This window comes from Phyllobates terribilis, unplaced genomic scaffold (assembly GCF_046119375.1).
Source record: "Phyllobates terribilis strain yellow unplaced genomic scaffold, ASM4611937v1 Scaffold_779__1_contigs__length_684578, whole genome shotgun sequence".
Lineage (NCBI taxonomy): Eukaryota > Metazoa > Chordata > Amphibia > Anura > Dendrobatidae > Phyllobates > Phyllobates terribilis.
Window position 1 is genome coordinate 662,047 of NW_027363539.1, and position 22,533 is coordinate 684,579.

Here is a 22,533-nt window from a genome sequence, read left to right on the forward strand (position 1 = left end):
CGCCATAAGCAACAGTTTAACAGAATGCCACAGACTAATCAACCAAACTTTTTGGGTTGGGTTCTCTTTTATAGTCTGCAGGCATTAAATGAAAGAAGTCAGTGTTCCAGCAGAAGGAGACAACGTTTCAGAAAAGGCATTGTAGCAAACCAAAAAAGAAATTTTAAGCGCAGCAGAGTAACCAGCGCACATACCTGTTAGCTCAGGTGAGTTTAAAAGGCTGCTGTTGATAACAAGGGCATTTGCTAAATAGATGGTGTGTGTGCAACAATATACTGAAAGGTCAATTATATTGTGCAGCTTATCTCACCACCTGTAGTTATTTAGGTGAAAGCTCCAAAATGCTTGCCTAATATGTCTGTTTATCCAAAAGGAAGTAAAAAGGGAGAGCTAGAAAGATAGCATTGCATCACATTACATGGCAATGCAATGCACAGTTGCTGAAGTTGAACCAAAATGAGCTTGTAATCTGGCTTCTGCAACTTTGAACATGAAAAATCCAATGAGGAGAAGAAAAGCAAAGCCAAAGAGTCCATCCCAAAATCCGACAAACAAGCAAAATGAACAAAAAACATTGAATTCAATTCTTTCTGATTTTAGAAACTGCATTAAAGAAGGGGTGCACCGGTCCTGGAGATACTGCAATACCAGGTCAATGCGTGGAGTGGACAGAGCAAGCTCTTTTTCCATCTCCCTGTTCTAAAAATCCATTTAATATATGGTCCCCAGATAGGGGACGTATCAGATATTAAACTGATAAGAACAGATAAGGTTTCAACATAAATTTATTCAGATATAAAAAAGTACAAAAACACATTATTCTTATTTACAGCGTTAATAGAGCTCTTTCCACAGACATTATTAGTACAAAATAGTATTCCACATGTAAAAACACCATCTTCTATTCGCTTCGTGTTTACCCACATCTTTGACATCTTTCAAATAATAAATATACATTTCGCTAAAAACCATTCTAATACAATCATTGATGGAAATACAGTCACGTTTGAACAACAAAATATTCCTCACTTTCCACATAGCACTTTTTGCACAATTTATTATACACCAGCATATTTTGGTTTGATGTAAAGTTGGGCAATTAAAAAGTCCGTATAAAACATATTCGTGACAAAAGTCTTTCAGACCACAAACCCATTTCAAAAGCACCCCCAGTCTCCGCCAAAGTTCTTGCGCATAAAAACAGTTCCAAAACAGATGTAAAACCGTCTCATCACTTCCACACGAGTCTCTAGGACATTTTGCCCGCGCCGCCAGGCCTCTCCTGTGCTGAAAGTCTCTAGTTGGGAGGCACTGGTGGACGGACATCCAGGCAAGGTCTTTATGAATATTTGCGAGAAACTTTCCAAACACATTCCTCCAGACTCGCTTGGATCTGCTCCAGGAAAAGTTGATTACTTCAGATACTCTTTCTTCCCTTCTCAGATGAGTTATCAATTTCCTTCGGTCTTGAAGAATATCAGTATCCAAGTCTCTTAATTTATAATTTCTACATACTTTCTCTAAGATGATAAGATGCTTTGGGGGACATAATAAAACAGGCGAAGATAAGGATGGCCGTAGCCATCTCTTAAAAACATAACCACAAGTATATTTTAAAAACAGACTAAAAACACTGTTAGAATTAAGAAGCTTAAAACAGAAACAGAAGAAATTTATATACAAAAACATGCTCAAATCCGGGACATCCTTTCCACCATTTTGATGCCTTTTATACATTTCTGTGCGTTTTACTTTTTCCATCTTCGAGCCCCAAATAAATATAAACATGCAGCGAGTCAGCTTTTTGAGCATTAAGTCGGAGGGAGGGTACACAATTGCAACATATAACATCATTGGCAATAATACAGACTTAATAATTAGAACTTTCCCTTCGATTGACAAACTACGCAAATTCCAAAAGGATAGTTTCTTCACCATTTTCTCCTGGACCTCCCCCCAACTCACAACCCCGTCATTTTCTTTATTAAAAGTAATGCCCAAAATTTTAACTTTATCACACTTCATTTTGACTGCTGGTAGGTCCACTGTATCCCAGGAACCAATTGTCAAACACTCAGTTTTATTAAAATTCAACTTAAAACCTGAAGCCTGACTAAAAAAACTGGTACACCTCACCACCCTCCGGAGGGAAGCAGGATCCGTGCAGATGGCAGTAACATCGTCCATATACCCGAAGACTTTAATTTGGGCCCCCCCTCCACCTGGAACAGGGACCCCACGGATCACTTTATCTTTCCTAATTTGGCATAATAAAGGCTCCATAGCACAAATAAACAGGATCGGGGACAAAGGGCAGCCCTGCTTCACTCCGGATTCCAGCGGTATTTCACCTGTTAAGAAGCCATTAACAGAGATTTGACAATATGAATCTTTATACAAAATCTTAATTAGAGACATGATAAAATCCGGGATCGCCATCTTCTTTAAAACACTAAAAAGATACTTGTGCGATACCCTGTCGAACGCCTTCTCAATGTCCAGCGCCAACAGGGCTAAATTCTGACCACGATCCCTAGTATACCATATTGCATCTCTTATGACATTTAACACCTCCGCAATACTCCTTCCCGGTACACCACAAACTTGTTCTGGTTGTATCAACTTATCAATTATCATTTTAAGCCGGCATGCAATAAATTTGGCTAATACTTTATAATCCATGTTGAGGAGGGTGATAGGCCTCCAATTTGCAAGGTCCTCACGAGCCCCTTTCTTTTTAAAGATCAAGGACACTATTCCCCTCCTCCATCCCTTGGGCAACCGTTTACACTTAAAAACCTCCTTAAAAAGTGCTAAAAGATCATCCTTTAAAATATCCCAGAAAGTCAGATAAAATTCGACGGGGAGACCGTCTGCTCCCGGAGCTTTGCCCTTTGAAAAACTTTTAAAAATGTTAAAAAGTTCCTCTAAGCTAAAATCCCGTATTAAAAACTCCTGATCTGACTGATTCAACTTAAAATCTAGGACATTAAGAGCATCTTGTAAAAAGGAATCATCCACACTTTTCTCACTAAAAAGGAGTCGGTAAAAATCAAAAGCCACGTTCTTCATGCCCTGTATAGTGGATTCTTCACCTAAACAAGTAATCGCATCTTTCCTCTCCATTGCTTTTTTAAAAAAGAAGCGTGTACATTTTTCATCTTCTTCTAACTGCTTTACCTTTGAATTAAAAATAACCTCTCTCCCCTTCTGCTCCAAAAGTGTATGTATTTCTGCTTTTAGGCTGACAATGTCTTCCTCCACCTCCAACCCAATCTCTTTAAATTTATAAAGTGTCTGCAGCCTAGTATTTAGATTTGAGAAAAATTGTTTTTTCTGTCTTGATTTCTTCCTCCCTGCCGTGATAAAAAAAAGCCTAATTTTATTTTTAATCTTTTCCCACCAAGACAACATTTTTATATAAGGAGGCCTATGTTGTCTCCATTCCTGGTAGGCTGTACAAAAATCCGACCTTATCTGAGGATCCTCCAGCAGATGTGTCCCCAAACGCCACAGTCCTTTGTTTATTCTCTGCTCTCCTTGGTATTCTAACTGTAATTTTAACATTTTGTGATCGGAAAATAAATTAGACATTAGATCAAACATCACCGGCTTAAAATCCACAGATAAAAACATAAAATCGATCCTAGAGGCCACTCCCCGACCGGACCATGTAAATCCAGGGTCCGTCGGTGAAAGAGACCTCCAGGCATCGCATAGCTTAAAATCAGTTTGAAAATTTTTTAGCAGAAAACATGACTTATCCAACTTACGGAGAGGGTCCCCTCCTACTCGTTGTTCGCCGACACTAAGGCAGTTGAAATCCCCACCTATCAGGAGGGGAGAAGACCCAACACAAAATACAGGCAAAATTTCAAACAATTGGATGCGCTCTTGCTTGTCGGGAGGAGCATACACATTAATTATGCGAAAACTAAAATTATTAATATGCAAATGTACTAACATTGCCCTGCCTGGTGTAATCTCTGTAACAGAGGAAAACACAATGTTATTACCACGACAGAGCAAACCCACTCCAGCAGACCTATTCACATTTGAGCCGGACCACACTGACGGTCCCGACTTCCAATCCTTTTTAAGCTCGTCATAATTAATTGAGTGTTGTAGTCCACATTCCTGCAATAAACACACATCAAAGTCTAAAGTCTCTAAATATTGAAAAAGAGCAGCCCTGCGAACAGGGCTCTTTAAAGATCTCACATTCAGTGAGAGGCATTTTATGGACGGCATTAAAGTCAAGGTGGGAGGGAGTCATCCAGAATCATCTTGACCTGTTCAGGACTATGATCCAACAGTGCCTCCAAGATCCCTGACTCCGGGGAAAAGGAAATGTTCATTGGATCCGAGGCAGTGACCGGGTATCCAGCTCCTGCTCCCTGCAGCCACAAATCACCGACACCCAAGGAAACATCCGGTGAATCCGGACAGACATCCGCACGCATCTTTTTCCCGCTGGGTTCAGGTAGGTCACTAGTGCAATCTTCTCCCACTACTGCCTCATGGTCTCTCTTCTCGAGGTCGTCACCTAGGGAAAAACACACTGCGTCCTGCTGGCTCGACACTTGAATAGCATCTGGGGCCTTCGCAGCAGGGCCCACCAGTGCCAACATACTGGGGGCACCCTGCTCCAGCACACCAGAAACACACACATCTTCAGGGGCCATCGACACAGAGACACCCTCCCGAACAGAAGAGCATCCCTGCTCCGGTCCCTGGACGGACCGCCCATAGTCCCCTTTTTGCGGGGGCTTCTTCTTTGCCACCTCCACTACAGAGGGGCCAGTAGAGCTTAGCTCAGTCCTGTCAAGGGGATCCTCCCCGACGGACACTGAGGGGCGAGCTAGAGATTGTCTTCGCCAGGGACCCCCAGTTGCCTCTGCATATGTCCGTACCTTGGTTCTCTGGGGGCAACTCCGGAATACATGTCCATCCTCCCCGCACAGATTACACTGTTTCTTGTGAGGACAGTCTTTCGTCAAGTGTCCATACTGGCTGCAATTATTACAACGGGCAGCCCTCCTCTCCTGGCAAGCGTCTTGGGTATGCCCCATTGTGCCACAATTCCTACAATACAAGGGCATACCTTGATAGAAGAGGTATCCTCGGCTCTTCCCGATTGTGAAGGTGGAGGGAGGGTGCTGTGTTCCTCCGACTCCCGTTGGATCCTTCTTTAATCGTGCCAGGAACCTCCGCTTCCCACACCAAAAATTAACTGCATTTTTAATTTTTCCTAAAAAGGACACGTCATCGCAATAGCGACGCAAGAAAGTCAAAATATCCAGCACTTCCACAAAAGGGTTAGGGAAGTGAACCACAATCTGGACTTCTTCATAAACAAATAATAAGGAAAAAATCAAACCTTCCATTTCGTCCATGTGGCTATTTTCGTTCACTTTCTGGACCAGTTGTTGGCAGCACCCTTGACTCCTAAAAGTGATGGTGTAGGTACCTTTCGATTCGTTGTCCTGGAAGCAGAAGATGTCCTCTCTACTAAATCCCAGAAGTCCAAGAAGGATGATGTTGCAAACATACTGGATGTTTTTCTCACAGCGAAACTTCTCCAAAACGTCAATTCGCACTGTATTTCTCATCCGGGGTTCACCCGATGCATATGACAGCACAGCCGGCATCTCTTCCAAAAAAAGTACGCCAACTACGGAAAGAAAAAAAAGGCATATGCCTTTTTAGGGGATCACTTCCCGTTGCTCCCGGACTAAGCCTCTCTCCCTATAGCAGCAGGGGGGTGAAGTCCCTCCGAAGAGGAACGATCCCCCCAGGCCGAGAGAGAGGGTACCGGAAGCACCCAGATAGACAACAACCAAACAGACAAGCTGTAAGATCGAAGCCAAAAGGCCGAGAAGCGATAACCAGAATTGGTTTCAAACTACGGAGCCACCCAAGGATCCTGAAAAGTCCATTTGTGGAGATGAGCTCCTGGACTCCCGTTAAGAAGACATGTTGTCAACCTCTAGATCCCTTACATGCCTGCACTTTTCGGCTTGCTGCTGCTGCAATCCACGCGTTTTAGATCTGCATAACTCCACCTCTTTAAACACAGCACCTTCACCCCCTGCTGTTCCCACCCGCCTCAACACCGTTGGAAGGGAGGAGAACCAATTAAGGCGGGGAGTGGGGTGGAACGAGCAGCTGTCTACCCTTAGCAGGAGGGCTCCTGATTACATACCTCTCCTGCTGCTGCTGCTGCTGGCTGTCCAGCAGCAGACTGAAGGTGGCTGCTGCTGTGCACAGGTATATAAAGGCTCAGAGCCTATTATGACACGCGCAGCCAGCGTTCCATTGCCACATTCCATCTACTGCAGGCAGGATACCTGGCTGGCTGAATGTCGCTGAGAAGCTCACAGAGACCGCCATAAGCAACAGTTTAACAGAGTGCCACAGACTAATCAACCAAACTTTTTGGGTTGGGTTCTCTTTTATAGTCTGCAGGCATTAAATGAAAGAAGTCAGTGTTCCAGCAGAAGGAGACAACGTTTAAGAAAAGGCATTGTAGCAAACCAAAAAAGAAATTTTAAGCGCAGCAGAGTAACCAGCGCACATACCTGTTAGCTCAGGTGAGTTTAAAAGGCTGCTGTTGATAACAAGGGCATTTGCTAAATAGATGGTGTGTGTGCAACAATATACTGAAAGGTCAATTATATTGTGCAGCTTATCTCACCACCTGTAGTTATTTAGGTGAAAGCTCCAAAATGCTTGCCTAATATGTCTGTTTATCCAAAAGGAAGTAAAAAGGGAGAGCTAGAAAGATAGCATTGCATCACATTACATGGCAATGCAATGCACAGTTGCTGAAGTTGAACCAAAATGAGCTTGTAATCTGGCTTCTGCAACTTTGAACATGAAAAATCCAATGAGGAGAAGAAAAGCAAAGCCAAAGAGTCCATCCCAAAATCCGACAAACAAGCAAAATGAACAAAAAACATTGAATTCAATTCTTTCTGATTTTAGAAACTGCATTAAAGAAGGGGTGCACCGGTCCTGGAGATACTGCAATACCAGGTCAATGCGTGGAGTGGACAGAGCAAGCTCTTTTTCCATCTCCCTGTTCTAAAAATCCATTTAATATATGGTCCCCAGATAGGGGACGTATCAGATATTAAACTGATAAGAACAGATACTACACTTGATCTTAGCCAAAAGGCCGAGAAGCGATAACCAGAATTGGTTTCAAACTACGGAGCCACCCAAGGATCCTGAAAAGTCCATTTGTGGAGATGAGCTCCTGGACTCCCGTTAAGAAGACATGTTGTCAACCTCTAGATCCCTTACATGCCTGCACTTTTCGGCTTGCTGCTGCTGCAATCCACGCGTTTTAGATCTGCATAACTCCACCTCTTTAAACACAGCACCTTCACCCCCTGCTGTTCCCACCCGCCTCAACACCGTTGGAAGGGAGGAGAACCAATTAAGGCGGGGGGTGGGGTGGAACGAGCAGCTGTCTACCCTTAGCAGGAGGGCTCCTGATTACATACCTCTCCTGCTGCTGCTGCTGCTGGCTGTCCAGCAGCAGACTGAAGGTGGCTGCTGCTGTGCACAGGTATATAAAGGCTCAGAGCCTATTATGACACGCGCAGCCAGCGTTCCATTGCCACATTCCATCTACTGCAGGCAGGATACCTGGCTGGCTGAATGTCGCTGAGAAGCTCACAGAGACCGCCATAAGCAACAGTTTAACAGAATGCCACAGACTAATCAACCAAACTTTTTGGGTTGGGTTCTCTTTTATAGTCTGCAGGCATTAAATGAAAGAAGTCAGTGTTCCAGCAGAAGGAGACAACGTTTAAGAAAAGGCATTGTAGCAAACCAAAAAAGAAATTTTAAGCGCAGCAGAGTAACCAGCGCACATACCTGTTAGCTCAGGTGAGTTTAAAAGGCTGCTGTTGATAACAAGGGCATTTGCTAAATAGATGGTGTGTGTGCAACAATATACTGAAAGGTCAATTATATTGTGCAGCTTATCTCACCACCTGTAGTTATTTAGGTGAAAGCTCCAAAATGCTTGCCTAATATGTCTGTTTATCCAAAAGGAAGTAAAAAGGGAGAGCTAGAAAGATAGCATTGCATCACATTACATGGCAATGCAATGCACAGTTGCTGAAGTTGAACCAAAATGAGCTTGTAATCTGGCTTCTGCAACTTTGAACATGAAAAATCCAATGAGGAGAAGAAAAGCAAAGCCAAAGAGTCCATCCCAAAATCTGACAAACAAGCAAAATGAACAAAAAACATTGAATTCAATTCTTTCTGATTTTAGAAACTGCATTAAAGAAGGGGTGCACCGGTCCTGGAGATACTGCAATACCAGGTCAATGCGTGGAGTGGACAGAGCAAGCTCTTTTTCCATCTCCCTGTTCTAAAAATCCATTTAATATATGGTCCCCAGATAGGGGACGTATCAGATATTAAACTGATAAGAACAGATACTACACTTGATCTTAGCCAAAAGGCCGAGAAGCGATAACCAGAATTGGTTTCAAACTACGGAGCCACCCAAGGATCCTGAAAAGTCCATTTGTGGAGATGAGCTCCTGGACTCCCGTTAAGAAGACATGTTGTCAACCTCTAGATCCCTTACATGCCTGCACTTTTCGGCTTGCTGCTGCTGCAATCCACGCGTTTTAGATCTGCATAACTCCACCTCTTTAAACACAGCACCTTCACCCCCTGCTGTTCCCACCCGCCTCAACACCGTTGGAAGGGAGGAGAACCAATTAAGGCGGGGGGTGGGGTGGAACGAGCAGCTGTCTACCCTTAGCAGGAGGGCTCCTGATTACATACCTCTCCTGCTGCTGCTGCTGCTGGCTGTCCAGCAGCAGACTGAAGGTGGCTGCTGCTGTGCACAGGTATATAAAGGCTCAGAGCCTATTATGACACGCGCAGCCAGCGTTCCATTGCCACATTCTATCTGCTGCAGGCAGGATACCTGGCTGGCTGAATGTCGCTGAGAAGCTCACAGAGACCGCCATAAGCAACAGTTTAACAGAATGCCACAGACTAATCAACCAAACTTTTTGGGTTGGGTTCTCTTTTATAGTCTGCAGGCATTAAATGAAAGAAGTCAGTGTTCCAGCAGAAGGAGACAACGTTTCAGAAAAGGCATTGTAGCAAACCAAAAAAGAAATTTTAAGCGCAGCAGAGTAACCAGCGCACATACCTGTTAGCTCAGGTGAGTTTAAAAGGCTGCTGTTGATAACAAGGGCATTTGCTAAATAGATGGTGTGTGTGCAACAATATACTGAAAGGTCAATTATATTGTGCAGCTTATCTCACCACCTGTAGTTATTTAGGTGAAAGCTCCAAAATGCTTGCCTAATATGTCTGTTTATCCAAAAGGAAGTAAAAAGGGAGAGCTAGAAAGATAGCATTGCATCACATTACATGGCAATGCAATGCACAGTTGCTGAAGTTGAACCAAAATGAGCTTGTAATCTGGCTTCTGCAACTTTGAACATGAAAAATCCAATGAGGAGAAGAAAAGCAAAGCCAAAGAGTCCATCCCAAAATCCGACAAACAAGCAAAATGAACAAAAAACATTGAATTCAATTCTTTCTGATTTTAGAAACTGCATTAAAGAAGGGGTGCACCGGTCCTGGAGATACTGCAATACCAGGTCAATGCGTGGAGTGGACAGAGCAAGCTCTTTTTCCATCTCCCTGTTCTAAAAATCCATTTAATATATGGTCCCCAGATAGGGGACGTATCAGATATTAAACTGATAAGAACAGATACTACACTTGATCTTAGCCAAAAGGCCGAGAAGCGATAACCAGAATTGGTTTCAAACTACGGAGCCACCCAAGGATCCTGAAAAGTCCATTTGTGGAGATGAGCTCCTGGACTCCCGTTAAGAAGACATGTTGTCAACCTCTAGATCCCTTACATGCCTGCACTTTTCGGCTTGCTGCTGCTGCAATCCACGCGTTTTAGATCTGCATAACTCCACCTCTTTAAACACAGCACCTTCACCCCCTGCTGTTCCCACCCGCCTCAACACCGTTGGAAGGGAGGAGAACCAATTAAGGCGGGGGGTGGGGTGGAACGAGCAGCTGTCTACCCTTAGCAGGAGGGCTCCTGATTACATACCTCTCCTGCTGCTGCTGCTGCTGGCTGTCCAGCAGCAGACTGAAGGTGGCTGCTGCTGTGCACAGGTATATAAAGGCTCAGAGCCTATTATGACACGCGCAGCCAGCGTTCCATTGCCACATTCCATCTACTGCAGGCAGGATACCTGGCTGGCTGAATGTCGCTGAGAAGCTCACAGAGACCGCCATAAGCAACAGTTTAACAGAATGCCACAGACTAATCAACCAAACTTTTTGGGTTGGGTTCTCTTTTATAGTCTGCAGGCATTAAATGAAAGAAGTCAGTGTTCCAGCAGAAGGAGACAACGTTTCAGAAAAGGCATTGTAGCAAACCAAAAAAGAAATTTTAAGCGCAGCAGAGTAACCAGCGCACATACCTGTTAGCTCAGGTGAGTTTAAAAGGCTGCTGTTGATAACAAGGGCATTTGCTAAATAGATGGTGTGTGTGCAACAATATACTGAAAGGTCAATTATATTGTGCAGCTTATCTCACCACCTGTAGTTATTTAGGTGAAAGCTCCAAAATGCTTGCCTAATATGTCTGTTTATCCAAAAGGAAGTAAAAAGGGAGAGCTAGAAAGATAGCATTGCATCACATTACATGGCAATGCAATGCACAGTTGCTGAAGTTGAACCAAAATGAGCTTGTAATCTGGCTTCTGCAACTTTGAACATGAAAAATCCAATGAGGAGAAGAAAAGCAAAGCCAAAGAGTCCATCCCAAAATCCGACAAACAAGCAAAATGAACAAAAAACATTGAATTCAATTCTTTCTGATTTTAGAAACTGCATTAAAGAAGGGGTGCACCGGTCCTGGAGATACTGCAATACCAGGTCAATGCGTGGAGTGGACAGAGCAAGCTCTTTTTCCATCTCCCTGTTCTAAAAATCCATTTAATATATGGTCCCCAGATAGGGGACGTATCAGATATTAAACTGATAAGAACAGATACTACACTTGATCTTAGCCAAAAGGCCGAGAAGCGATAACCAGAATTGGTTTCAAACTACGGAGCCACCCAAGGATCCTGAAAAGTCCATTTGTGGAGATGAGCTCCTGGACTCCCGTTAAGAAGACATGTTGTCAACCTCTAGATCCCTTACATGCCTGCACTTTTCGGCTTGCTGCTGCTGCAATCCACGCGTTTTAGATCTGCATAACTCCACCTCTTTAAACACAGCACCTTCACCCCCTGCTGTTCCCACCCGCCTCAACACCGTTGGAAGGGAGGAGAACCAATTAAGGCGGGGGGTGGGGTGGAACGAGCAGCTGTCTACCCTTAGCAGGAGGGCTCCTGATTACATACCTCTCCTGCTGCTGCTGCTGCTGGCTGTCCAGCAGCAGACTGAAGGTGGCTGCTGCTGTGCACAGGTATATAAAGGCTCAGAGCCTATTATGACACGCGCAGCCAGCGTTCCATTGCCACATTCCATCTACTGCAGGCAGGATACCTGGCTGGCTGAATGTCGCTGAGAAGCTCACAGAGACCGCCATAAGCAACAGTTTAACAGAATGCCACAGACTAATCAACCAAACTTTTTGGGTTGGGTTCTCTTTTATAGTCTGCAGGCATTAAATGAAAGAAGTCAGTGTTCCAGCAGAAGGAGACAACGTTTCAGAAAAGGCATTGTAGCAAACCAAAAAAGAAATTTTAAGCGCAGCAGAGTAACCAGCGCACATACCTGTTAGCTCAGGTGAGTTTAAAAGGCTGCTGTTGATAACAAGGGCATTTGCTAAATAGATGGTGTGTGTGCAACAATATACTGAAAGGTCAATTATATTGTGCAGCTTATCTCACCACCTGTAGTTATTTAGGTGAAAGCTCCAAAATGCTTGCCTAATATGTCTGTTTATCCAAAAGGAAGTAAAAAGGGAGAGCTAGAAAGATAGCATTGCATCACATTACATGGCAATGCAATGCACAGTTGCTGAAGTTGAACCAAAATGAGCTTGTAATCTGGCTTCTGCAACTTTGAACATGAAAAATCCAATGAGGAGAAGAAAAGCAAAGCCAAAGAGTCCATCCCAAAATCCGACAAACAAGCAAAATGAACAAAAAACATTGAATTCAATTCTTTCTGATTTTAGAAACTGCATTAAAGAAGGGGTGCACCGGTCCTGGAGATACTGCAATACCAGGTCAATGCGTGGAGTGGACAGAGCAAGCTCTTTTTCCATCTCCCTGTTCTAAAAATCCATTTAATATATGGTCCCCAGATAGGGGACGTATCAGATATTAAACTGATAAGAACAGATACTACACTTGATCTTAGCCAAAAGGCCGAGAAGCGATAACCAGAATTGGTTTCAAACTACGGAGCCACCCAAGGATCCTGAAAAGTCCATTTGTGGAGATGAGCTCCTGGACTCCCGTTAAGAAGACATGTTGTCAACCTCTAGATCCCTTACATGCCTGCACTTTTCGGCTTGCTGCTGCTGCAATCCACGCGTTTTAGATCTGCATAACTCCACCTCTTTAAACACAGCACCTTCACCCCCTGCTGTTCCCACCCGCCTCAACACCGTTGGAAGGGAGGAGAACCAATTAAGGCGGGGGGTGGGGTGGAACGAGCAGCTGTCTACCCTTAGCAGGAGGGCTCCTGATTACATACCTCTCCTGCTGCTGCTGGCTGTCCAGCAGCAGACTGAAGGTGGCTGCTGCTGTGCACAGGTATATAAAGGCTCAGAGCCTATTATGACACGCGCAGCCAGCGTTCCATTGCCACATTCCATCTACTGCAGGCAGGATACCTGGCTGGCTGAATGTCGCTGAGAAGCTCACAGAGACCGCCATAAGCAACAGTTTAACAGAATGCCACAGACTAATCAACCAAACTTTTTGGGTTGGGTTCTCTTTTATAGTCTGCAGGCATTAAATGAAAGAAGTCAGTGTTCCAGCAGAAGGAGACAACGTTTCAGAAAAGGCATTGTAGCAAACCAAAAAAGAAATTTTAAGCGCAGCAGAGTAACCAGCGCACATACCTGTTAGCTCAGGTGAGTTTAAAAGGCTGCTGTTGATAACAAGGGCATTTGCTAAATAGATGGTGTGTGTGCAACAATATACTGAAAGGTCAATTATATTGTGCAGCTTATCTCACCACCTGTAGTTATTTAGGTGAAAGCTCCAAAATGCTTGCCTAATATGTCTGTTTATCCAAAAGGAAGTAAAAAGGGAGAGCTAGAAAGATAGCATTGCATCACATTACATGGCAATGCAATGCACAGTTGCTGAAGTTGAACCAAAATGAGCTTGTAATCTGGCTTCTGCAACTTTGAACATGAAAAATCCAATGAGGAGAAGAAAAGCAAAGCCAAAGAGTCCATCCCAAAATCCGACAAACAAGCAAAATGAACAAAAAACATTGAATTCAATTCTTTCTGATTTTAGAAACTGCATTAAAGAAGGGGTGCACCGGTCCTGGAGATACTGCAATACCAGGTCAATGCGTGGAGTGGACAGAGCAAGCTCTTTCTCCATCTCCCTGTTCTAAAAATCCATTTAATATATGGTCCCCAGATAGGGGACGTATCAGATATTAAACTGATAAGAACAGATACTACACTTGATCTTAGCCAAAAGGCCGAGAAGCGATAACCAGAATTGGTTTCAAACTACGGAGCCACCCAAGGATCCTGAAAAGTCCATTTGTGGAGATGAGCTCCTGGACTCCCGTTAAGAAGACATGTTGTCAACCTCTAGATCCCTTACATGCCTGCACTTTTCGGCTTGCTGCTGCTGCAATCCACGCGTTTTAGATCTGCATAACTCCACCTCTTTAAACACAGCACCTTCACCCCCTGCTGTTCCCACCCGCCTCAACACCGTTGGAAGGGAGGAGAACCAATTAAGGCGGGGGGTGGGGTGGAACGAGCAGCTGTCTACCCTTAGCAGGAGGGCTCCTGATTACATACCTCTCCTGCTGCTGCTGGCTGTCCAGCAGCAGACTGAAGGTGCCTGCTGCTGTGCACAGGTATATAAAGGCTCAGAGCCTATTATGACACGCGCAGCCAGCGTTCCATTGCCACATTCCATCTACTGCAGGCAGGATACCTGGCTGGCTGAATGTCGCTGAGAAGCTCACAGAGACCGCCATAAGCAACAGTTTAACAGAATGCCACAGACTAATCAACCAAACTTTTTGGGTTGGGTTCTCTTTTATAGTCTGCAGGCATTAAATGAAAGAAGTCAGTGTTCCAGCAGAAGGAGACAACGTTTCAGAAAAGGCATTGTAGCAAACCAAAAAAGAAATTTTAAGCGCAGCAGAGTAACCAGCGCACATACCTGTTAGCTCAGGTGAGTTTAAAAGGCTGCTGTTGATAACAAGGGCATTTGCTAAATAGATGGTGTGTGTGCAACAATATACTGAAAGGTCAATTATATTGTGCAGCTTATCTCACCACCTGTAGTTATTTAGGTGAAAGCTCCAAAATGCTTGCCTAATATGTCTGTTTATCCAAAAGGAAGTAAAAAGGGAGAGCTAGAAAGATAGCATTGCATCACATTACATGGCAATGCAATGCACAGTTGCTGAAGTTGAACCAAAATGAGCTTGTAATCTGGCTTCTGCAACTTTGAACATGAAAAATCCAATGAGGAGAAGAAAAACAAAGCCAAAGAGTCCATCCCAAAATCCGACAAACAAGCAAAATGAACAAAAAACATTGAATTCAATTCTTTCTGATTTTAGAAACTGCATTAAAGAAGGGGTGCACCGGTCCTGGAGATACTGCAATACCAGGTCAATGCGTGGAGTGGACAGAGCAAGCTCTTTTTCCATCTCCCTGTTCTAAAAATCCATTTAATATATGGTCCCCAGATAGGGGACGTATCAGATATTAAACTGATAAGAACAGATACTACACTTGATCTTAGCCAAAAGGCCGAGAAGCGATAACCAGAATTGGTTTCAAACTACGGAGCCACCCAAGGATCCTGAAAAGTCCATTTGTGGAGATGAGCTCCTGGACTCCCGTTAAGAAGACATGTTGTCAACCTCTAGATCCCTTACATGCCTGCACTTTTCGGCTTGCTGCTGCTGCAATCCACGCGTTTTAGATCTGCATAACTCCACCTCTTTAAACACAGCACCTTCACCCCCTGCTGTTCCCACCCGCCTCAACACCGTTGGAAGGGAGGAGAACCAATTAAGGCGGGGGGTGGGTTGGAACGAGCAGCTGTCTACCCTTAGCAGGAGGGCTCCTGATTACATACCTCTCCTGCTGCTGCTGCTGCTGGCTGTCCAGCAGCAGACTGAAGGTGCCTGCTGCTGTGCACAGGTATATAAAGGCTCAGAGCCTATTATGACACGCGCAGCCAGCGTTCCATTGCCACATTCCATCTACTGCAGGCAGGATACCTGGCTGGCTGAATGTCGCTGAGAAGCTCACAGAGACCGCCATAAGCAACAGTTTAACAGAATGCCACAGACTAATCAACCAAACTTTTTGGGTTGGGTTCTCTTTTATAGTCTGCAGGCATTAAATGAAAGAAGTCAGTGTTCCAGCAGAAGGAGACAACGTTTCAGAAAAGGCATTGTAGCAAACCAAAAAAGAAATTTTAAGCGCAGCAGAGTAACCAGCGCACATACCTGTTAGCTCAGGTGAGTTTAAAAGGCTGCTGTTGATAACAAGGGCATTTGCTAAATAGATGGTGTGTGTGCAACAATATACTGAAAGGTCAATTATATTGTGCAGCTTATCTCACCACCTGTAGTTATTTAGGTGAAAGCTCCAAAATGCTTGCCTAATATGTCTGTTTATCCAAAAGGAAGTAAAAAGGGAGAGCTAGAAAGATAGCATTGCATCACATTACATGGCAATGCAATGCACAGTTGCTGAAGTTGAACCAAAATGAGCTTGTAATCTGGCTTCTGCAACTTTGAACATGAAAAATCCAATGAGGAGAAGAAAAGCAAAGCCAAAGAGTCCATCCCAAAATCCGACAAACAAGCAAAATGAACAAAAAACATTGAATTCAATTCTTTCTGATTTTAGAAACTGCATTAAAGAAGGGGTGCACCGGTCCTGGAGATACTGCAATACCAGGTCAATGCGTGGAGTGGACAGAGCAAGCTCTTTTTCCATCTCCCTGTTCTAAAAATCCATTTAATATATGGTCCCCAGATAGGGGACGTATCAGATATTAAACTGATAAGAACAGATACTACACTTGATCTTAGCCAAAAGGCCGAGAAGCGATAACCAGAATTGGTTTCAAACTACGGAGCCACCCAAGGATCCTGAAAAGTCCATTTGTGGAGATGAGCTCCTGGACTCCCGTTAAGAAGACATGTTGTCAACCTCTAGATCCCTTACATGCCTGCACTTTTCGGCTTGCTGCTGCTGCAATCCACGCGTTTTAGATCTGCATAACTCCACCTCTTTAAACACAGCACCTTCACCCCCTGCTGTTCCCACCCGCCTCAACACCGTTGGAAGGGAGGAGAACCAATTAAGGCGGGGGGTGGGGTGGAACGAGCAGCTGTCTACCCTTAGCAGGAGGGCTCCTGATTACATACCTCTCCTGCTGCTGCTGCTGCTGGCTGTCCAGCAGCAGACTGAAGGTGGCTGCTGCTGTGCACAGGTATATAAAGGCTCAGAGCCTATTATGACACGCGCAGCCAGCGTTCCATTGCCACATTCCATCTACTGCAGGCAGGATACCTGACTGGCTGAATGTCGCTGAGAAGCTCACAGAGACCGCCATAAGCAACAGTTTAACAGAATGCCACAGACTAATCAACCAAACTTTTTGGGTTGGGTTCTCTTTTATAGTCTGCAGGCATTAAATGAAAGAAGTCAGTGTTCCAGCAGAAGGAGACAACGTTTCAGAAAAGGCATTGTAGCAAACCAAAAAAGAAATTTTAAGCGCAGCAGAGTAACCAGCGCACATACCTGTTAGCTCAGGTGAGTTTAAAAGGCTGCTGTTGATAACAAGGGCATTTGCTAAATAGATGGTGTGTGTGCAACAATATACTGAAAGGTCAATTATATTGTGCAGCTTATCTCACCACCTGTAGTTATTTAGGTGAAAGCTCCAAAATGCTTGCCTAATATGTCTGTTTATCCAAAAGGAAGTAAAAAGGGAGAGCTAGAAAGATAGCATTGCATCACATTACATGGCAATGCAATGCACAGTTGCTGAAGTTGAACCAAAATGAGCTTGTAATCTGGCTTCTGCAACTTTGAACATGAAAAATCCAATGAGGAGAAGAAAAGCAAAGCCAAAGAGTCCATCCCAAAATCCGACAAACAAGCAAAATGAACAAAAAACATTGAATTCAATTCTTTCTGATTTTAGAAACTGCATTAAAGAAGGGGTGCACCGGTCCTGGAGATACTGCAATACCAGGTCAATGCGTGGAGTGGACAGAGCAAGCTCTTTTTCCATCTCCCTGTTCTAAAAATCCATTTAATATATGGTCCCCAGATAGGGGACGTATCAGATATTAAACTGATAAGAACAGATTTTTTTAATTGAATGCGTCAGAAGACGCGACATAAATTAAATTCCATTTGCATGGATAACCAAAAAAATGTCGCCTACGCCTTCATCATCCGAATTCAACTTTTTGTTTTTTTTAAGAAAATTTAATGATAATTAATAAATAAAACATAACATAACATATCCTTACATCAACAACAAAAAACTTCCAACAAAAACATCAACTCAACATTTTTCTTCTTCCACGTTTCTTCTTCCTCCATGACATGTCCAACAATTTCCAGTCAAAACCTTGCAGCAAAATCTTTTCATCTTCTTCAGCTTCAGCACTGGTATCAACACAATCCTGCATTACTTTCTCTTTTCCCTTATCATCCACCTTCCTTTTTTCCTTAACGTCTTTACTTCTAGGTACTCTCTCCAGTCTGCAAAACATAGAGTCCCCAACTCCTGAGAATTCCTGCTTCTCTCCCACAAACTCCTTCTTATTTTCAACTACTTGTATATCTTTGTCTTCTTTCTCTTTACAATCTTCAAACGATTCTTCAAATATCTTTTTCCCTTTCTCCTCTTTTTTCCCACCTTCCTCATAACAAAATCCAGGTTTCCCATTATCAATTCTTCTTTTACCATTTTCCACATAACTGAATCCACATTTACCATTTATAACAATCCTTCCTAAACTTAGTTCATTTTGTCCATTTTCCCAAACTAGGAAACTTCTCTTCCCATTCCAGACTCCCACTTTATTTAAGTAGTCCTTCTGGAATTTTACCAAAATACTCCATGGCTTCAAAAACTCCATCACTTCCTCCATCTCTACAAAGGGGTCATCCATACAGATAACCACCTTTTTCGGCCTTCCAGCAAAAAGAGCATTAACTCCAATTTCTTTTCCTTCCCAATTCTTGAGAAGACAAATACACTTTTCTTCAGACTTCAGTGTTACGTCAAATACCTTTTTAAACTTGATTTCTTGCATACAAAAAATGTCCTCTTCAATGATCGTCCCATACTTGAACAGAATATCCAAGATCTGATTCTCCTCCAACGAAAAATCCTCTAACTCCGTCTTCACATAGAACCGTAAACAGTTCCTCTTCCTCGTCAACTCCATCTTCTTCCTCCAAAAGAACTGCCCCCCACAGCTATGTGTGGTGACACGATGATCGCCTCTCGTTGCCCAGGGACTAATCCGACTCCCCAATAGCAGCAGGAGGGTGAAGCCCTGCCGTTAGACAAAGCGATCCCCCCAGGCCAAGGAGCCGGGTACCCTGGGCACCTCCTAGCCAAGGCCAAGGCAGCAACTGGTAGATCACTGCACCTGATCTTAGCCAAAAGGCCGAGAAGCGATAACCAGAATTGGTTTCAAACTACGGAGCCACCCAAGGATCCTGAAAAGTCCATTTGTGGAGATGAGCTCCTGGACTCCCATTAAGAAGACATATTGTCAACCTCTAGATCCCTTACATGCCTGCACTTTTCGGCTTGCTGCTGCTGCAATCCACGCGTTTTAGATCTGCATAACTCCACCTCTTTAAACACAGCACCTTCACCCCCTGCTGTTCCCACCCGCCTCAACACCGTTGGAAGGGAGGAGAACCAATTAAGGCGGGGGGTGGGGTGGAACGAGCAGCTGTCTACCCTTAGCAGGAGGGCTCCTGATTACATACCTCTCCTGCTGCTGCTGCTGCTGGCTGTCCAGCAGCAGACTGAAGGTGGCTGCTGCTGTGCACAGGTATATAAAGGCTCAGAGCCTATTATGACACGCGCAGCCAGCGTTCCATTGCCACATTCCATCTACTGCAGGCAGGATACCTGGCTGGCTGAATGTCGCTGAGAAGCTCACAGAGACCGCCATAAGCAACAGTTTAACAGAATGCCACAGACTAATCAACCAAACTTTTTGGGTTGGGTTCTCTTTTATAGTCTGCAGGCATTAAATGAAAGAAGTCAGTGTTCCAGCAGAAGGAGACAACGTTTCAGAAAAGGCATTGTAGCAAACCAAAAAAGAAATTTTAAGCGCAGCAGAGTAACCAGCGCACATACCTGTTAGCTCAGGTGAGTTTAAAAGGCTGCTGTTGATAACAAGGGCATTTGCTAAATAGATGGTGTGTGTGCAACAATATACTGAAAGGTCAATTATATTGTGCAGCTTATCTCACCACCTGTAGTTATTTAGGTGAAAGCTCCAAAATGCTTGCCTAATATGTCTGTTTATCCAAAAGGAAGTAAAAAGGGAGAGCTAGAAAGATAGCATTGCATCACATTACATGGCAATGCAATGCACAGTTGCTGAAGTTGAACCAAAATGAGCTTGTAATCTGGCTTCTGCAACTTTGAACATGAAAAATCCAATGAGGAGAAGAAAAGCAAAGCCAAAGAGTCCATCCCAAAATCCGACAAACAAGCAAAATGAACAAAAAACATTGAATTCAATTCTTTCTGATTTTAGAAACTGCATTAAAGAAGGGGTGCACCGGTCCTGGAGATACTGCAATACCAGGTCAATGCGTGGAGTGGACAGAGCAAGCTCTTTTTCCATCTCCCTGTTCTAAAAATCCATTTAATATATGGTCCCCAGATAGGGGACGTATCAGATATTAAACTGATAAGAACAGATACTACACTTGATCTTAGCCAAAAGGCCGAGAAGCGATAACCAGAATTGGTTTCAAACTACGGAGCCACCCAAGGATCCTGAAAAGTCCATTTGTGGAGATGAGCTCCTGGACTCCCGTTAAGAAGACATGTTGTCAACCTCTAGATCCCTTACATGCCTGCACTTTTCGGCTTGCTGCTGCTGCAATCCACGCGTTTTAGATCTGCATAACTCCACCTCTTTAAACACAGCACCTTCACCCCCTGCTGTTCCCACCCGCCTCAACACCGTTGGAAGGGAGGAGAACCAATTAAGGCGGGGGGTGGGGTGGAACGAGCAGCTGTCTACCCTTAGCAGGAGGGCTCCTGATTACATACCTCTCCTGCTGCTGCTGCTGCTGGCTGTCCAGCAGCAGACTGAAGGTGGCTGCTGCTGTGCACAGGTATATAAAGGCTCAGAGCCTATTATGACACGCGCAGCCAGCGTTCCATTGCCACATTCCATCTACTGCAGGCAGGATACCTGGCTGGCTGAATGTCGCTGAGAAGCTCACAGAGACCGCCATAAGCAACAGTTTAACAGAATGCCACAGACTAATCAACCAAACTTTTTGGGTTGGGTTCTCTTTTATAGTCTGCAGGCATTAAATGAAAGAAGTCAGTGTTCCAGCAGAAGGAGACAACGTTTCAGAAAAGGCATTGTAGCAAACCAAAAAAGAAATTTTAAGCGCAGCAGAGTAACCAGCGCACATACCTGTTAGCTCAGGTGAGTTTAAAAGGCTGCTGTTGATAACAAGGGCATTTGCTAAATAGATGGTGTGTGTGCAACAATATACTGAAAGGTCAATTATATTGTGCAGCTTATCTCACCACCTGTAGTTATTTAGGTGAAAGCTCCAAAATGCTTGCCTAATATGTCTGTTTATCCAAAAGGAAGTAAAAAGGGAGAGCTAGAAAGATAGCATTGCATCACATTACATGGCAATGCAATGCACAGTTGCTGAAGTTGAACCAAAATGAGCTTGTAATCTGGCTTCTGCAACTTTGAACATGAAAAATCCAATGAGGAGAAGAAAAGCAAAGCCAAAGAGTCCATCCCAAAATCCGACAAACAAGCAAAATGAACAAAAAACATTGAATTCAATTCTTTCTGATTTTAGAAACTGCATTAAAGAAGGGGTGCACCGGTCCTGGAGATACTGCAATACCAGGTCAATGCGTGGAGTGGACAGAGCAAGCTCTTTTTCCATCTCCCTGTTCTAAAAATCCATTTAATATATGGTCCCCAGATAGGGGACGTATCAGATATTAAACTGATAAGAACAGATACTACACTTGATCTTAGCCAAAAGGCCGAGAAGCGATAACCAGAATTGGTTTCAAACTACGGAGCCACCCAAGGATCCTGAAAAGTCCATTTGTGGAGATGAGCTCCTGGACTCCCGTTAAGAAGACATGTTGTCAACCTCTAGATCCCTTACATGCCTGCACTTTTCGGCTTGCTGCTGCTGCAATCCACGCGTTTTAGATCTGCATAACTCCACCTCTTTAAACACAGCACCTTCACCCCCTGCTGTTCCCACCCGCCTCAACACCGTTGGAAGGGAGGAGAACCAATTAAGGCGGGGGGTGGGGTGGAACGAGCAGCTGTCTACCCTTAGCAGGAGGGCTCCTGATTACATACCTCTCCTGCTGCTGCTGCTGCTGGCTGTCCAGCAGCAGACTGAAGGTGGCTGCTGCTGTGCACAGGTATATAAAGGCTCAGAGCCTATTATGACACGCGCAGCCAGCGTTCCATTGCCACATTCCATCTACTGCAGGCAGGATACCTGGCTGGCTGAATGTCGCTGAGAAGCTCACAGAGACCGCCATAAGCAACAGTTTAACAGAATGCCACAGAATAATCAACCAAACTTTTTGGGTTGGGTTCTCTTTTATAGTCTGCAGGCATTAAATGAAAGAAGTCAGTGTTCCAGCAGAAGGAGACAACGTTTCAGAAAAGGCATTGTAGCAAACCAAAAAAGAAATTTTAAGCGCAGCAGAGTAACCAGCGCACATACCTGTTAGCTCAGGTGAGTTTAAAAGGCTGCTGTTGATAACAAGGGCATTTGCTAAATAGATGGTGTGTGTGCAACAATATACTGAAAGGTCAATTATATTGTGCAGCTTATCTCACCACCTGTAGTTATTTAGGTGAAAGCTCCAAAATGCTTGCCTAATATGTCTGTTTATCCAAAAGGAAGTAAAAAGGGAGAGCTAGAAAGATAGCATTGCATCACATTACATGGCAATGCAATGCACAGTTGCTGAAGTTGAACCAAAATGAGCTTGTAATCTGGCTTCTGCAACTTTGAACATGAAAAAT

General features: G+C 44.0%; 12 non-coding genes across 12 annotated transcripts; all 12 read right to left on the bottom strand.

Moving 5' to 3' along the window:
• Window positions 1-614: 614 nt before the first annotated feature.
• Window positions 615-797, bottom strand: LOC141239909 (U2 spliceosomal RNA). Its single transcript, XR_012305253.1, has one exon. It is a non-coding gene; the product is annotated as a U2 spliceosomal RNA (small nuclear RNA).
• Window positions 798-7,001: 6,204 nt separating this feature from the next.
• LOC141239808 (U2 spliceosomal RNA) lies at window positions 7,002-7,192 on the bottom strand. Its single transcript, XR_012305157.1, has one exon. It is a non-coding gene; the product is annotated as a U2 spliceosomal RNA (small nuclear RNA).
• Window positions 7,193-8,307: 1,115 nt separating this feature from the next.
• Window positions 8,308-8,498, bottom strand: LOC141239809 (U2 spliceosomal RNA). The gene has a single exon (XR_012305158.1). It is a non-coding gene; the product is annotated as a U2 spliceosomal RNA (small nuclear RNA).
• Window positions 8,499-9,613: 1,115 nt separating this feature from the next.
• Window positions 9,614-9,804, bottom strand: LOC141239810 (U2 spliceosomal RNA). The gene has a single exon (XR_012305159.1). It is a non-coding gene; the product is annotated as a U2 spliceosomal RNA (small nuclear RNA).
• A 1,115-nt stretch (window positions 9,805-10,919) lies between these two features.
• On the bottom strand, window positions 10,920-11,110 carry LOC141239811 (U2 spliceosomal RNA). Its single transcript, XR_012305160.1, has one exon. It is a non-coding gene; the product is annotated as a U2 spliceosomal RNA (small nuclear RNA).
• Window positions 11,111-12,225: 1,115 nt separating this feature from the next.
• Window positions 12,226-12,416, bottom strand: LOC141239812 (U2 spliceosomal RNA). The gene has a single exon (XR_012305161.1). It is a non-coding gene; the product is annotated as a U2 spliceosomal RNA (small nuclear RNA).
• Window positions 12,417-13,525: 1,109 nt separating this feature from the next.
• LOC141239836 (U2 spliceosomal RNA) lies at window positions 13,526-13,716 on the bottom strand. Its single transcript, XR_012305184.1, has one exon. It is a non-coding gene; the product is annotated as a U2 spliceosomal RNA (small nuclear RNA).
• A 1,109-nt stretch (window positions 13,717-14,825) lies between these two features.
• On the bottom strand, window positions 14,826-15,016 carry LOC141239813 (U2 spliceosomal RNA). The gene has a single exon (XR_012305162.1). It is a non-coding gene; the product is annotated as a U2 spliceosomal RNA (small nuclear RNA).
• Window positions 15,017-16,131: 1,115 nt separating this feature from the next.
• LOC141239814 (U2 spliceosomal RNA) lies at window positions 16,132-16,322 on the bottom strand. The gene has a single exon (XR_012305163.1). It is a non-coding gene; the product is annotated as a U2 spliceosomal RNA (small nuclear RNA).
• Window positions 16,323-17,437: 1,115 nt separating this feature from the next.
• Window positions 17,438-17,624, bottom strand: LOC141239898 (U2 spliceosomal RNA). Its single transcript, XR_012305245.1, has one exon. It is a non-coding gene; the product is annotated as a U2 spliceosomal RNA (small nuclear RNA).
• Window positions 17,625-20,036: 2,412 nt separating this feature from the next.
• On the bottom strand, window positions 20,037-20,227 carry LOC141239815 (U2 spliceosomal RNA). The gene has a single exon (XR_012305164.1). It is a non-coding gene; the product is annotated as a U2 spliceosomal RNA (small nuclear RNA).
• A 1,115-nt stretch (window positions 20,228-21,342) lies between these two features.
• Window positions 21,343-21,533, bottom strand: LOC141239817 (U2 spliceosomal RNA). The gene has a single exon (XR_012305166.1). It is a non-coding gene; the product is annotated as a U2 spliceosomal RNA (small nuclear RNA).
• Window positions 21,534-22,533: the final 1,000 nt, after the last annotated feature.